Here is a 13,522-nt window from a genome sequence, read left to right as displayed (position 1 = left end):
AAATAAGGATAAAGGATAAGTTACAAAATAATATATAGTATAATTTAAATTTATTCATAAATACGTAACTCATACAGACAAACACACAAAGAAATCTGTTAATAAACATACTAACAAAAAGCCTTGAGCAACTCTTTTATTATATTTAAAATACCGGCCCTGAAGAGGACCATTAGGTTCGTCTTCGTTCAGTTAAGCACCCGTCCACATTAGGAAAGAAGTTTTAGGGTAGGTTACCATCATCGCGCTTTCTAAAACCAAAATAACTTCTAAACAAAATATCCGCTTGTACTTTTAAACTCTTCTCTTCAATAAATAAAAATCACTGTTCCACTTATTAATGTAGACCACCCAAAATTTCTCCAAAAACATTTTTCACTCGTTTATCTTTATGCTCTGGAGACAATGGCACTTTCGCTCCATCCCTTGTTTTTACTCTTGATAACGCAATATATACTTCTCAAATATACTTGCCCAAAAACGATTCTTCTCAAATCAATACCAATAGCCAATTCAAAAGTTCCCCCTAAATATCGGGATTTTCCGCTAGTGATCGGTCTACCTTCTGGTTATAGTTCATTACTTTATGAAGAAAAACAATCTCATAAATAAAAAACCATATTATTTTATATATATCGATTAAAGAAATAAATATATATTACAAGTATAAATAATAACAAGTACAAGTAATAAATATATAATAATATAACAAGTACACACCTGATCACCACGAGACATGTACTAACGAATCGGGATTTTCCGCTAGTGATCGGTACATTCCGGTGCCTGTTATCTGAGCACGTCATTACTTATTGTTCACTGATCTCTGTATTACTGGATAAGGGAGCCCATGTATTGGAACTGGTAAAATTTGAAACATAAACTAGCGCTACTAAATGATTGGTAGAACTAAATAAAATGAAACGGCGCATGTGCAGAGATAAGTGTAAGAGTAGGGATAAAACCACGTTTTAAACCGATGCAACGTAAGTGTTCTGATATTGTATTTTGAATACTGATCTCTATATAAATGTTCTACAACTATCCGTAAATTTCTGGTTGTATTACGAAAATGACATTTCTTTTGGTTATCTGACTTGAGTAAAATAAACATCCCTACCATCACGATTACAGTCGCGCAAGCGTACAATGATTTATTTAGTTCCCAGCCGTTCATTCTGCGGCGTTGGAGTATGCTTCAATTTGAACACTTGTATTTTATTCCATAAGGATGCAGTTACACAGAGATCAGTGTTATTGTTGTACGGAATGACATCACTCGGACTACTGGTGTTTTACGTGCTAAGCACGTAAAGGGGGACTTCTAAGGGGGACGGACACACACACAAATGGCCTTTAGTAGGGTAGGATTTTTTTTTAACCTCCGGGACCACCATTAGGTATTGCTTCAGTGGATGAGATGAATGATTTGTAGCGTGTCTGAAAATGCCATGCCTGACCGGGATTCAAACCCGGGACCTTCGGATGAAAGGCCGAGTCGTTACTATTCGGGCCACGGTGGCCGGCAGGGTAGGATTACTTACATAACATAGCACTTTAAAGGCTCATCAGGAATGAATAAAGAATTCAAATCCAAAAACTGATTATACCATTATCAGTCTATTTAACAAAAACCAATAATTTTTCTGTTTTCATGACTAACTGTTAAAAAAAAAATATTTTCATACGATTTATCAATTAACTAGCTAAATTATGTTTTAACTTTCGGTTTGTAATTATGTACTCCATAATTCAGTTTTTTTATTTGAAAAAATTAATTATATAGAGTTGGAAAATGTAATTTTTGTATTTTAACAATTCCGTTTCTACAGTAATCATATCTAAACATAATTAACTTTAATTGTAGTAATTGTTTTTAGTTGTAATACTTTAAAGTAACCCGTTTTTACAAGCCACTATTGGGGCTATTTCAAATGTTTCGGGTAGACTGCTTGAAGTATTTTAGTGAATTTAATTAGACTCCGTATAAATTGGATAATATGTATGCAAAATAGACTTAATAATACTCTGTAATTTAACTTCAGACATTCTTTCTTTCCATGTTAGAAATTTCAAGATAAGAAATTATTTCTTTTAACGATTTTAATTTGTTTGAAACTGGTAAATATACATATACTAGCTACTCGTTACAGCTTCGCCCGCACTATATGGTTTCTTGCGTTTCCCGTACCGGTCAATTTTTTTATTTTATATTTTTTAGTCAAGTAACCGAAGGTAGTGCAGTCAGTCACATATATATTGACAGTGGCAGTGGCAGTTTTGATCGAGCCACAGTGCCGTATACCTTCGTACCCCTTAAAAAAATCGAAATTAAAACATACTTCGAAAATGGTTTTTAAATATTCATCTGTGGAGTATTTACGAGTCCAAATCTACTGAATATCTCGTATACTATAGTCGGATTGGGAAAATGCACAATCATTGTTCAAGAATTTTTTACCTTTCTTCATCACCTTTCAAGGTAGAATTTTAAAAATCTAGAAGTTGGTCAATTGATATGAAGATTACAGTCACCAGAATTCAGGTTGATTTCTTCATTTGTTACCGATAAATTAAAAAATAACAGGGGTTGAAAAGAAAAATTCAAAAATCCATTTTATGCCTAAAACTCAGAATTTAAAAAAAACATCTAGAAATTGTTCTTTGATGTAGACGTCTAGACAATGACAGTTCACAATTCACTCATAGTTCATTAATTCTGTTTATAAAGTTTGTGCTTCAACCGGAAAATCTCCCCTAGTACATCTATATATATATATATATATATACTTTTCTATGAAATTTTTCGAGATGAAATACGCGTATAACCAAAAACCTTCTCATTTACAACAAGAAAAATGGTTAAACATTTCGTTGCGATTATGTTTATCCCGAACAAACAAAAACACCCTTCCTCTTTATACAAAGTGAGCAACAAAAAACCGAATCCATAACGTAACCGTTGCAGAATCGGTAGGTTATGTTGGAATGAAATTTTATGAATGATACGGGTAAAATAAATAAGAAAAACATAAAACCCAATTTAAATGTTGCATTTATTTACCTTACTGTTAGAAAAATGTTCAAAATGATCACCCTGGACATGGATGCACTTTTGTGCTCGATTTATTACATTGAGAGTCGTCTGACGCAAAACGTTGTTGTCAATTGCATTGATTGAGTGGGTCAAAAAATATTGGTCCCACTATACGATTACGGAAACGGCACACCAAACACCAATTTTCTCATCGTGAAAGGGCCACTTGAATGGATGGGGTCACTCGTGAGGATTCCTCGCCTGGTGTTCTGCGAATTAACATAGCCGGATAAATGAAACCGTGCCTCCTCTGTCATGAAATAAGACATCAGGTCTATCTGTCCACCAACAATGTTTCGAGAAGCCAGCTGCAATAATCAAGTCGTTTCGATTTGTCTGTCTCCTTTAGTTGTTGCACAGTTGTAACGCGGTATGGTTTTAATTTTGATTCATGAAGAACTTTAGGACAAGATGTGTATTTAACACCAGATTGTTAGGATACTTGCGTAGAGATTTTTTTGGACTGGCAGTAATTTTCCTTTTAATATCGGCAATGGCCTGTGGAGTCCTAACGGAAGGTTGCCTATTTCGTTTTGCATTTGAAACTGAACCTGTTGTACGCCATTTTTTAAGTAAATCTTGTATGCTACTCTTCGCTGGGATACAGACATTCGGAAATTTTTCTACGAATACTTGACGTGATTCTTCAAACGATCCAGAACGAATATAGGCCTCAACTTAGCTATCCTCTCCTGGATTGAATAAGGCATTTTACACAAACAAAACTGCACTCGCAATACTACAGGGCAACAAAACGTATACTGGACTGAAACTTAACCACCTGACAATTGGCAGCAACAATCAGTAGTAACATATACATCCACTATTCGTGCTAGTTGTTTTAGAGTTTTGCATAAATAGTGTTGGGTAGCGGTTTCATTATTGGTTCGGTTTTATGTTGCTCATTCTGTATAATAGCATAGATAAAACAGTGCTATTGTCGGCAAAAATTTTATAATTAATGGAAGTAAAGTTGTGTTATTATTAACGCTTTAAAGGTAAATGTTATGAAAAAAGGGGTTTTGTCTTTATTTAGACTTCCTGTCGTACTGTAATTATTTTTCAGCAAGAATTAATTTAATTTATTTTTTAAATAGCTGTCAAAGAATAATTTAAAGATAGTTTCGCTAAAATCGTTTACTGAACTAAAAAAATCCTCTCGCCTAGTATAAATTTCGTACTAAATGTACCATTACTCTAATATGAAGATATTCGTGAATTGTATTATTTTCAAACAGGAAATAATTTTAAAGTGGTACCCTAATAATTAATTATATTATTCGATTTGTTTAACGACATTTAATCAATTATTTTTAAATAATGCCGTAATTATAAAAATTCATCTATACTAATTTTTATTGCAATAAAATAACACATAAAAAATTAATAACAATTAGAAAAGCTTCGTAAAAGCGGTATTTTATTAGATGCACATTAAGTTTTTAAGCAATCATCATCACAAAAGATGAACTAATTAACAGAAGTGAAATAAACAAATTTACTAATCAGGACAAAACATTTTTACCTGCAAAAGTGAAAATTAAAAACCTAAAATTTCTTGCTAATATTCACAACAAAATACTATAATTTAAAAAACAATTTTCAATTATTATTTACTTTTAAAATTTTTTTATCCTAACATGATTTTCTACCTGTTTGCAAAAAAAGCAAAAAACCTATGTTAATTGATTAAATAATCTTTTCTTATTTTTGATACTCCATTTGTGTCTTATCGACTACGTTTTTTTTTCAATTATTAACTATAATATATATTCCCCAAATAATAAATATTCCGTCAGGATTGTTTAATTTAAAAAATAAAAATAAAATAATTAGTTCGTTTTTATAAAATTATATTTTTATACAAAATAAAAAAAAAATTATAAATACCAGTATAATACAATCATTTCGTAGATAAAATTAATTTTTTAATAAAAATATTCTACTCCAGCACAGATGATGTTCCCATATTTTTTTCCGTAACGAGAAAATATCTAAGCATTTTCCCCAGCAGTGTTTTTGGGTAATTTTTATTTTTAGGATTTCCCGCAGTTTCGCTAAATTAATTTTGTAATGAGAAAAATTTTAAATGATTAATTTTTTCGTAGAAGAAATCCTTTTCTACGTGAAAAGATTAGGGAGGTATATTTAACTGTAATGTAATCAGGAAGCGCTGTACGTTCCTCTCCAAAGCATTTTAAAATAATAATAATAAAAATATTCTTACTGTAATATCGGTTAAATTTAATTATTTACTTATTTTCTTGTAATACATTTTATAAAAATACACATAACATTGTTATTAATTTTTAAAACTAACCATTCCTAATTAAAATAGATGCTTTTAAAATAAGAGCTAGCATAAGAAGTTAATATAGTTCAAACAAACCATAATCTGACAAGATAAATAGAAAAAAAAAATGAATTGTTAATTTAAGAGCGTATTAATAATGTTTTCGCCTCAAACGGGTCAAAATTGAATTAAGCTTATTTTTCTTCAGTTTTTTCAAGACTGATTTTATCAATTAAATGAGAGGTTATAATTTTATTGAAAAAATAAATTTGGATAATAAGAAAGGGAATAAAATACCATGCATTTACCATAATTAAAAGCGGGTTATTAAGCTTCAAATTCAACGGCAAAAATATAACTCGACGGGTAAATAATTTTTTTTTTATCAAATATTGTAAACAGATAAAAGAACTAAATAAACGTACAAACCGTGTTGATAAATGCAATAAATTGAAATAATATTTACATCTGATTATCTATTATGAGATGTTTATTTTAGTCTCACTTTTTTCATAGATATTACAGCTTACACACTTACCACAACTTGCTTGGTTGAGTGATCAATTTACCCAGTGAAACACTTATCTGTATCGTACTTTTCTACATTTTTCTCACATAATTATGCAAAAAAATACTATGCGGATTTTAGTGATGTGTTTAACTATTTCCTTATACTTCTTTATTATGAGAGACTTTACGTGCATCTCAGCTACGAGAAAAAACTGAAGCAATTAATAATGTAAAATAACCAATTATCGTGCCCAAAATTTTAACAAACAATGGATTATATATATATATATTGCTTTTACTCAGTACGGTAAAATAATTCGGACCTTATGGTTCATCCGAATAATAAGACAGATATTATTTCCATTTTCTATGGAGAACAGGATTTAGAGGTACTATAAAACTGAGACGGACAAAAATCTATGTTTCTAATTTCGTTGGTAAGGACAATAACTACTCTTATAATATATTTTCTCGAATTTAATATCTTTCCTTCTTCTTAATATTCATAAAATCGGGCGTGGCTTAGATTCGAATTTTTTTCTAATTCGAAAAAAAGGTTTATTATATATATATATATTTTTTAAATTCTATTAGTTTTTTGTTTTCCAGTTCCTTAAGTGTCGTATATTATTACGATTTGAGATTAACATTAAAAAGAATTGAAGGAAGGGAGAATAATGATTCCTTTCACTTTGTTTAGAGGATAACAACCCCTTAGTTTTTAATAATTAATTATCTATTTCACATATTGTAGTCTTTGTTATTTCCAACCCTCACAAAAATGATCGGATAACTTCTGAAAATTGTGGAACACTGGATAAATACCGTGTGGAAAAGACGAACAGGAACTTTCCGAAAACCTAAAACATGCTTGTAATGGGTGCATTTAAAGGACAGTGAAAAATTAATTCAAAGAAAATTAGGACTCGCGGGTATGACCAGCCAATTCCAGCCAATCGATGTCTATTTTGAAGGCCTTCAAAGTCCACATAGTAAAAGAATACGAAAACCGATTGCCTTCAACACCATCTTCTAACCGAATCCGGAAAAATAAAAAAGTTAAGTTCTTCAATAATAGTGGAATGATTTGTATGTTTGTATCACTTGAAATAAAATAATATATCACTCCTTTAAAAAATGCAGCATCACAAACACCATGGAGGAACAGAAGGCGATCTAATATTGGATAATGATGACGTTAAAACCTCTTCTAGAAACAGTAGTGATAGTGAAAACGAGTGATTTTTCCTTATTGTAATTAATACTGATTAAATCACAGAGTTCGTTAGAACTTCGTCAACCGGGTTGGTCTAGTGGTTAACGCGTCTTCCCAAATCAGCTGATTTGGAAGTCGAGAGTTACAGCGTTCAAGTCCTAGTAAAGCCTGTTATTTTTACACGGATTTGAATACTAGATCGTGGATACCGGTGTTCTTTGGTGGTTGGGTTTTCAATTAACCACACATCTCAGGAATGGTCGAACTGAGAATGTACAAGAGTACACTTCATTTACACTCATACATATCATCCTCATTCATCCTCTGAAGAATTATCTAAACGGTAGTTACCGGGGGCTAAACAGAAAAAAAGTAAGAGGCGACGAAGTCAACGAACTACGTTTACAGTTCTAAACACGACCTAACCTAACAGTGAAATGAAAATGGGGGAAAAAATAAGCTAGAAAACATAATATTTCAGTTCAATTAGATTTGTAATAAAGAGCACTTTAAAAAAATACCTCGAATTTTGTTTGACAACGTTTTTTTCCATTTGATGTACCGCGGGACTCGATTTGTCATTTTATTCATTTTTTTAATGTACCATTACGAATCGCTAGGTAGCAGTACTTGATAGTACTAGGTAACGTAAAAAAACTTGATAATGTCCTTGAAATAATAAAATTTATAAGAAAATATACCACAACTTGTTTTAACAGTAAATGCTATGTAAATGAAAGTACTGAAGATAAAAGAATTTTTTTAATTCCCATTACTTCTTTAAAAATAAAAATAAAAGTATTAGTTTACAAGAGATAAAGTTTTATTAAAAAAGGAATAAATCAAACAGAAATAAATTCTATTGGTAAAATCGAATTTAACGATAAAAATCGGGGGTTACACTTACAAAGTAATAAGTGCAATATTACATCACGGATCTTCGATTTGTAAAGGTCATTATACTAGTTTTATTAAAAAGGAAAAAATATGGTATCAAGTGAATGTTATGACTATCAACAAAAAAAAAATTGGTTGTGAAATTCAGTCAATTTTTTTGTTCTCGAAAGACAATAAATTTTAATAATAAATCCATAAAAATCAGTAATTCATAAAAAAAAATAAAAGAATAATCTAACAAAACACTGTGATATCAAAAAAAATTACAATGAAATTATAAACCGTACGGTAAGGGTCTCGTGGATATAATTTCTTCCGCTCAAAAAATAAAAATTTCTGTAATACAAATAAAACTGTTTTTAACAAAACGATACTGATATCAAAAAAGGTAAGTATACTATATTTCTATTATCAAAATCTATTATTAATTTAAAATTTTTCTTTAAAAAAAATACATGTTAAATATATGATAGACAATATAAATACAATAATAGATAATAAATAATGTTTAACTGTTCCATATAATAAGCTAAAAATTTGTTACAAAACTCTTACCGGTCCGATTTCATTTATATGTAATACATATCGCATTTACAGAAATAATACAGTTCTTATGATTATTCATTGTTTAATAAATGAAATCGGGCAGGTAAGAGTTTTGTAACAAATTTTTTTTTTCTTTTTATATGGAACCTTTCAACATTGTTTATTATCTATTATTGTATATCTATTGTCTATTACATATGTCTAACATGTATTTTTTTTAAAGAAAATTCCAAATTAATAACAGATTTTGATAATAGAAATGTAATGTCTTACCTTTTTTGATATCAGTATCGTTTTTTTAAAAACAGTTATATTTTTAATACAGAAATTTTTGTTTTTTGAGCCGAAGAAATGATATCTGCGAGACTCTTACCGTTTGATTTACAATTTCATTGTAATTTTTTTAGATTTAAATTACCTCTCTTTTTTTCTGTTTAGCCTCAAGAACCACCATAAGGTATTACTTCAGAGCATGAATGAAGATGATATGTATAAATGTAAATAAAGTGTAGTCTTGTACAGTCTCAGGTTGACCATTTCTGAAACGTGTGGTTAATTGAAACCCAACCACCAAAAAACAACGGTATCCACGATCTAGTATTTATATCTGTATAAAAGTAACTGCCTTTACTAGGATTTGAACTTTAGAACTATCGAAATTTAAATTACCTGCATGGAATTATTTCGTGTATTGCGACTTTTATTATTTAAATTTTATTTTTACTAATAATTAACTTACAAAATTATTTATATTTTTTATATAACTCTTCGAAGCAACTCTTACTACTTTTTTTTTCATAAAAGATTCTTTATAAATAAATCTATTATTATTTTTAATCATCAACTTTTTTTCGTGGAAACTTTTGAAAACTTATGATGCGGCTTAGATTCGACCAAATACGTATATTGAGTGTTGTTGTAAATGTTTAGATTTATATAATGGCTGTTTTAACTGATCACACGGTTTACCATATTTCTATGCTTCTTCTTTTACTGTTCTTTTCGATTAAATACGTGGTCTGCCTCCTACTTTCACGGCCTGGGAATTCCAGCTATTAAAGCCTTCTTCTTAATGTTTAACTTCTTTCGAAAATTGGTTATAACCAATTTATCAAATGTTAGATATATAATATAAATAGATTTATAATTAGAATTTATTTTGGTTTCTTGTTTCATAATCATAAAGTAGAACATTTTGAAACTGGAACCAAAACTCCCCAACTCAGTTCCCTTGCAATATCACGCGATTGAGTGTGTGGGTGTGTGTGTGTGCGCGCGCGATTTTCTACAATGCATAAGAAAACACTATTTGCTTTAACTGTAAAGAGTTTTTTTTATTACAGTATGTTTGTTTTTCATTAATTTATTGTAGATATTACCAGTGGTGATACAATATGTTATTTTTTATTGACGTCTCAACTTACAGTAATTTTCATATTTCAAAGAGATAATTGCCTTATTGTACTTCCTTTAACAATCTTGTATTTTACCTGCTTGCTGTTGTTACACACCAAGAATTATTACGTAGAAAATTATCCATTATAAAAATATAACACATTGAAAAGTTAAAGCTACTAATACGTATAATGTTTTGAAAAAAATATGAATTATGTAAAAGAAATTAATAATGTACGTATTATAGCTTAAATTATTATTTAAAAATTATACTAGACCGAGAAAGGAGAAAATATAAATTTTTGTTAATTTGGTTTTTAAGCTGCGAATGTTTTGAAAAAAAAATTATTTTATTTCAAATTATTTGCAGATTTGTATTTTAAAAAATCTTTATAAATACAATAGAAGATATATTTTTTTAAATTGTTTCGAAAAACTTCTTTCATATATTATACATATTGCAGCAAAATTCCGATTATACATTGATTCTGTATAATTAATTAATTTTGTTTACTTAAGCATCATTTAAAAACGACGGAATTTATTTTAATAAAATTTGTTGGGTAAATCCTGATTGGAATCTTGACAACATTATTGCGTAATACATTTTCAAGGGAATCCTGTAATTTAAAGACTTTTTTTTATTATTAACTAAAAATACGTATGTTAAACGGTTATTGCACCGTGTTGGCAAAAAGGAAACTCTGAAGACCAATTAATAAAAAATGGTTTTTCTTTTGATAATTTTTTTTCCATCACAATCACAAATGTTACCAAAACTCGTAAAGATTGATTGATTAACGATCGAATAAAACACAACAAAAATGTAAAAAATAATTAATGGTTTTAACCCTTAAAATATTAAATTAAAAAAAAAAAAAAAAAACCAATGGTTTTAAGATATTTTTCTGAAAAGTATTTGCAAGCCAAAATGAGATGTTCGAGTGAATATCTCGCTCGGAATATGTCGGAAATGGGAAAACTTTACAATCATTGTTCGAAAACTAAACCTTTCTTCATTCCTATTTCAAAATGGAATTTAAAAAATCTAGAAATTGGTTTTTAGATATTCAATTGAAAATTACACACACCAAAAAACAAGTTAATATCTTAATTTGATACAAAGAGATTAAAAAAAAGTAAAATTTTACTTTACTCAATTTTAATCCTTTAAACTTGAAATTTCAAAAAAAATCTAGAAACTGGTTTTTATATATTTACATGAAGATTACGTAAACCAAAAATCTAATTAATATCTTCTTCATTTGATACCAAAAAATAAAAACAAAAAATAAATTAAAAAATTGAAAAATTAATGTTACCCCAATTTAACTCTTTAAAACTCGGAATTTCAAAAAATATAGAAATTGGTTTTTCGATATTCACATGAAGATTACACACATCAAAAATCAAATTTATATCTTCATTCGTTAAAAAAATTAAATTAATTAAAAAAAAAAAAAATAGTAAATTTCATTTTTACTCCATTTTAGCCCTTTAAACTTGTAATTTCAAAAAGTCCTTTCTTAGTGTACACTTACACCGTAAGAAGAACGAATATACAAATTATCATGAATTTACCTTCAGTTTTTGCTGGGCGTTGATTATCAGTCAAAAACACATGTTTTTAGGAACATGTTTCAGAAAAATGTTTTAGCAACATATTAAAAAACATGTTTCAGGAGTTTGTATCTAAATACATAGTAAGTAAAATTGCAGTAGCAAAAATGATTCTTTAAGTTAAATGTTTAATTTAAACAGTTCAACGTTAAGAAATGGAATAAGAATTGTAGATATAGGTAATGATTTAAAAATTTCGAGCTTTGAATATAAAATTAATTAGTGCAAATAATTGCAAAGGATGAAGGGAAATAGAATTTCTATATTCTATTTATACCTTATTGGTATAAAAATGTTGATCGGCCTCAAAGAAGATGGTTTCTGGAACAGGTAGTCTTGCGTAATTTACGAGTGATTTTAGAATTTTATTCAGAAATAATTCACATAATAAATTTGTTCAATCTAAAAAAAATAAATAGTTATTGGGTATAATATAAACCAAAATTTGTTGTAACTGTTTTTATTGATAGGTTCTTTTTATTACTTTGTCCTGATTGAATTTAAAAACGTTTCAAATTTGTATTATAGTGTGGCTTGTTGCATGTTAACAAATTATTAAAGAGACCCCTAGCTTGCATTCTTGAATAACATATCAGTAGCTGTATAAAGCATATTAAGTTTTAAATAGTTGTCTCAACTTGAAGACAGCTTCATTTCTTTTTCAGAATATTATATATATAAATATATATTAAAAATGAGTTCATTTTTGGTTTAATTTTTCTCCTTATTAAACAAACACAGCTTTGGAATGTTGTTTTAAATGTCTAATAAGGATTTATAAGTTTTTCTTTTAATTATTGATTTTGACGTATCTTTGATAACAAATAGGTATACTTGAACAATTTTCAGAGTTTAGAGTTTTTTTTTTAAATTTGATCGACTAACTATCGAAGATTTTTGAAATTAATTTAAAGATAATTTTGTATATAATAAGTATCAGAATTAACTACAATTAGAATAGCACATAAAACTATAAAAGCTTTTTAAATAACGAAAGAATAATTATTATTAAATATAAAAGAACAACAGATAATGAAATCACGTGTTCTAACTTATATTTTACATTACGTTTAGTAGTTAACTTTTTACGGATGTGTTTTCCTTCAGATTCTTTCCAGTTATTTTCCATATCTTCTCCGATTCTAACCGCTCCTCATTTGGTTAGCAGCAATAAATAATAATATAGTATAATTAGGAAATAGGCCTTATATTGTAAAATAATAATAAAGTAATACATACCGCAACAAGAAAAGTAATCATATTATGGAAAGTCGTTGAAATCCAGTTAGTTAAAAGAATGACATGCCTGTCTGTGTTCTGTTACTGTAGATTACGCCGATGTACACAGAATTATTGCGGCGTACATTAACGATAAGAGCACGTAAAGAATAAGAGAACGGCAACAGGTCGATATTTCACTCACAATACATTTAATAGCACGAATAACAACTTGAACCGCACGAGGTCTAGTTTAAACTGAAGATATAAGGCCGTAATCCTATGACCTTGACCCTCCCCTTCCCCGTATTATTTTACACATAAACACCTCCCTACTAATACTATTAGATATAGCCCCTCCCTCTTTCCCCCACTTAATAACTTGTTAAACAAAATAACAGCCATTCCAACAACAACAGTAACAGTCAGAGGGTAATTTTAATCAAGACCGAGGCATTCCTGAATACAAGTTAAAATGAATTGTCCAAATATAGAAGCTATAACTGGTTCTGTTATGTTAATTTAGTATTGTTATTTACGCTGTTACTAATACGATTTTCTTGGAAGGAAATCCCATATTAGATCTTGACCTTCCTTTCGTTTCCGTGGGTTTACCCAAAAACTAGAATAAGGAGAGAGATCGTCGATCAGCAAGACGAAATGTGATAACCAACGACAACTTTCAAAATATTGTAATTTTTCTTTCAAAGAATGTTCTAGAAATAATTAG

The 13,522-nt window shown here is 28.9% G+C and overlaps 1 protein-coding gene across 16 annotated transcripts in view; it reads right to left on the bottom strand.

Annotated features, from left to right (window-relative positions):
• LOC142327059 (uncharacterized) overlaps positions 1-13,056 on the bottom strand; it is a 413,864-nt gene extending 400,808 nt beyond the window's left edge. For 15 of the 16 annotated variants that reach the window (XM_075369836.1, XM_075369837.1, XM_075369849.1 and 12 more), the window contains exon 1: positions 12,814-13,056. The gene's annotated coding sequence lies outside the window, so the exon portion shown is untranslated. The remainder of the gene's footprint in view (positions 1-12,813) is intronic. The other variant, XM_075369852.1, reaches the window with a different exon arrangement.
• Positions 13,057-13,522: the final 466 nt, after the last annotated feature.

This window comes from Lycorma delicatula, chromosome 6 (assembly GCF_047948215.1).
Source record: "Lycorma delicatula isolate Av1 chromosome 6, ASM4794821v1, whole genome shotgun sequence".
In the NCBI taxonomy this organism is placed as follows: Eukaryota; Metazoa; Arthropoda; class Insecta; order Hemiptera; family Fulgoridae; genus Lycorma; species Lycorma delicatula.
This window is presented reverse-complemented; position numbering and strand designations above follow the sequence as displayed.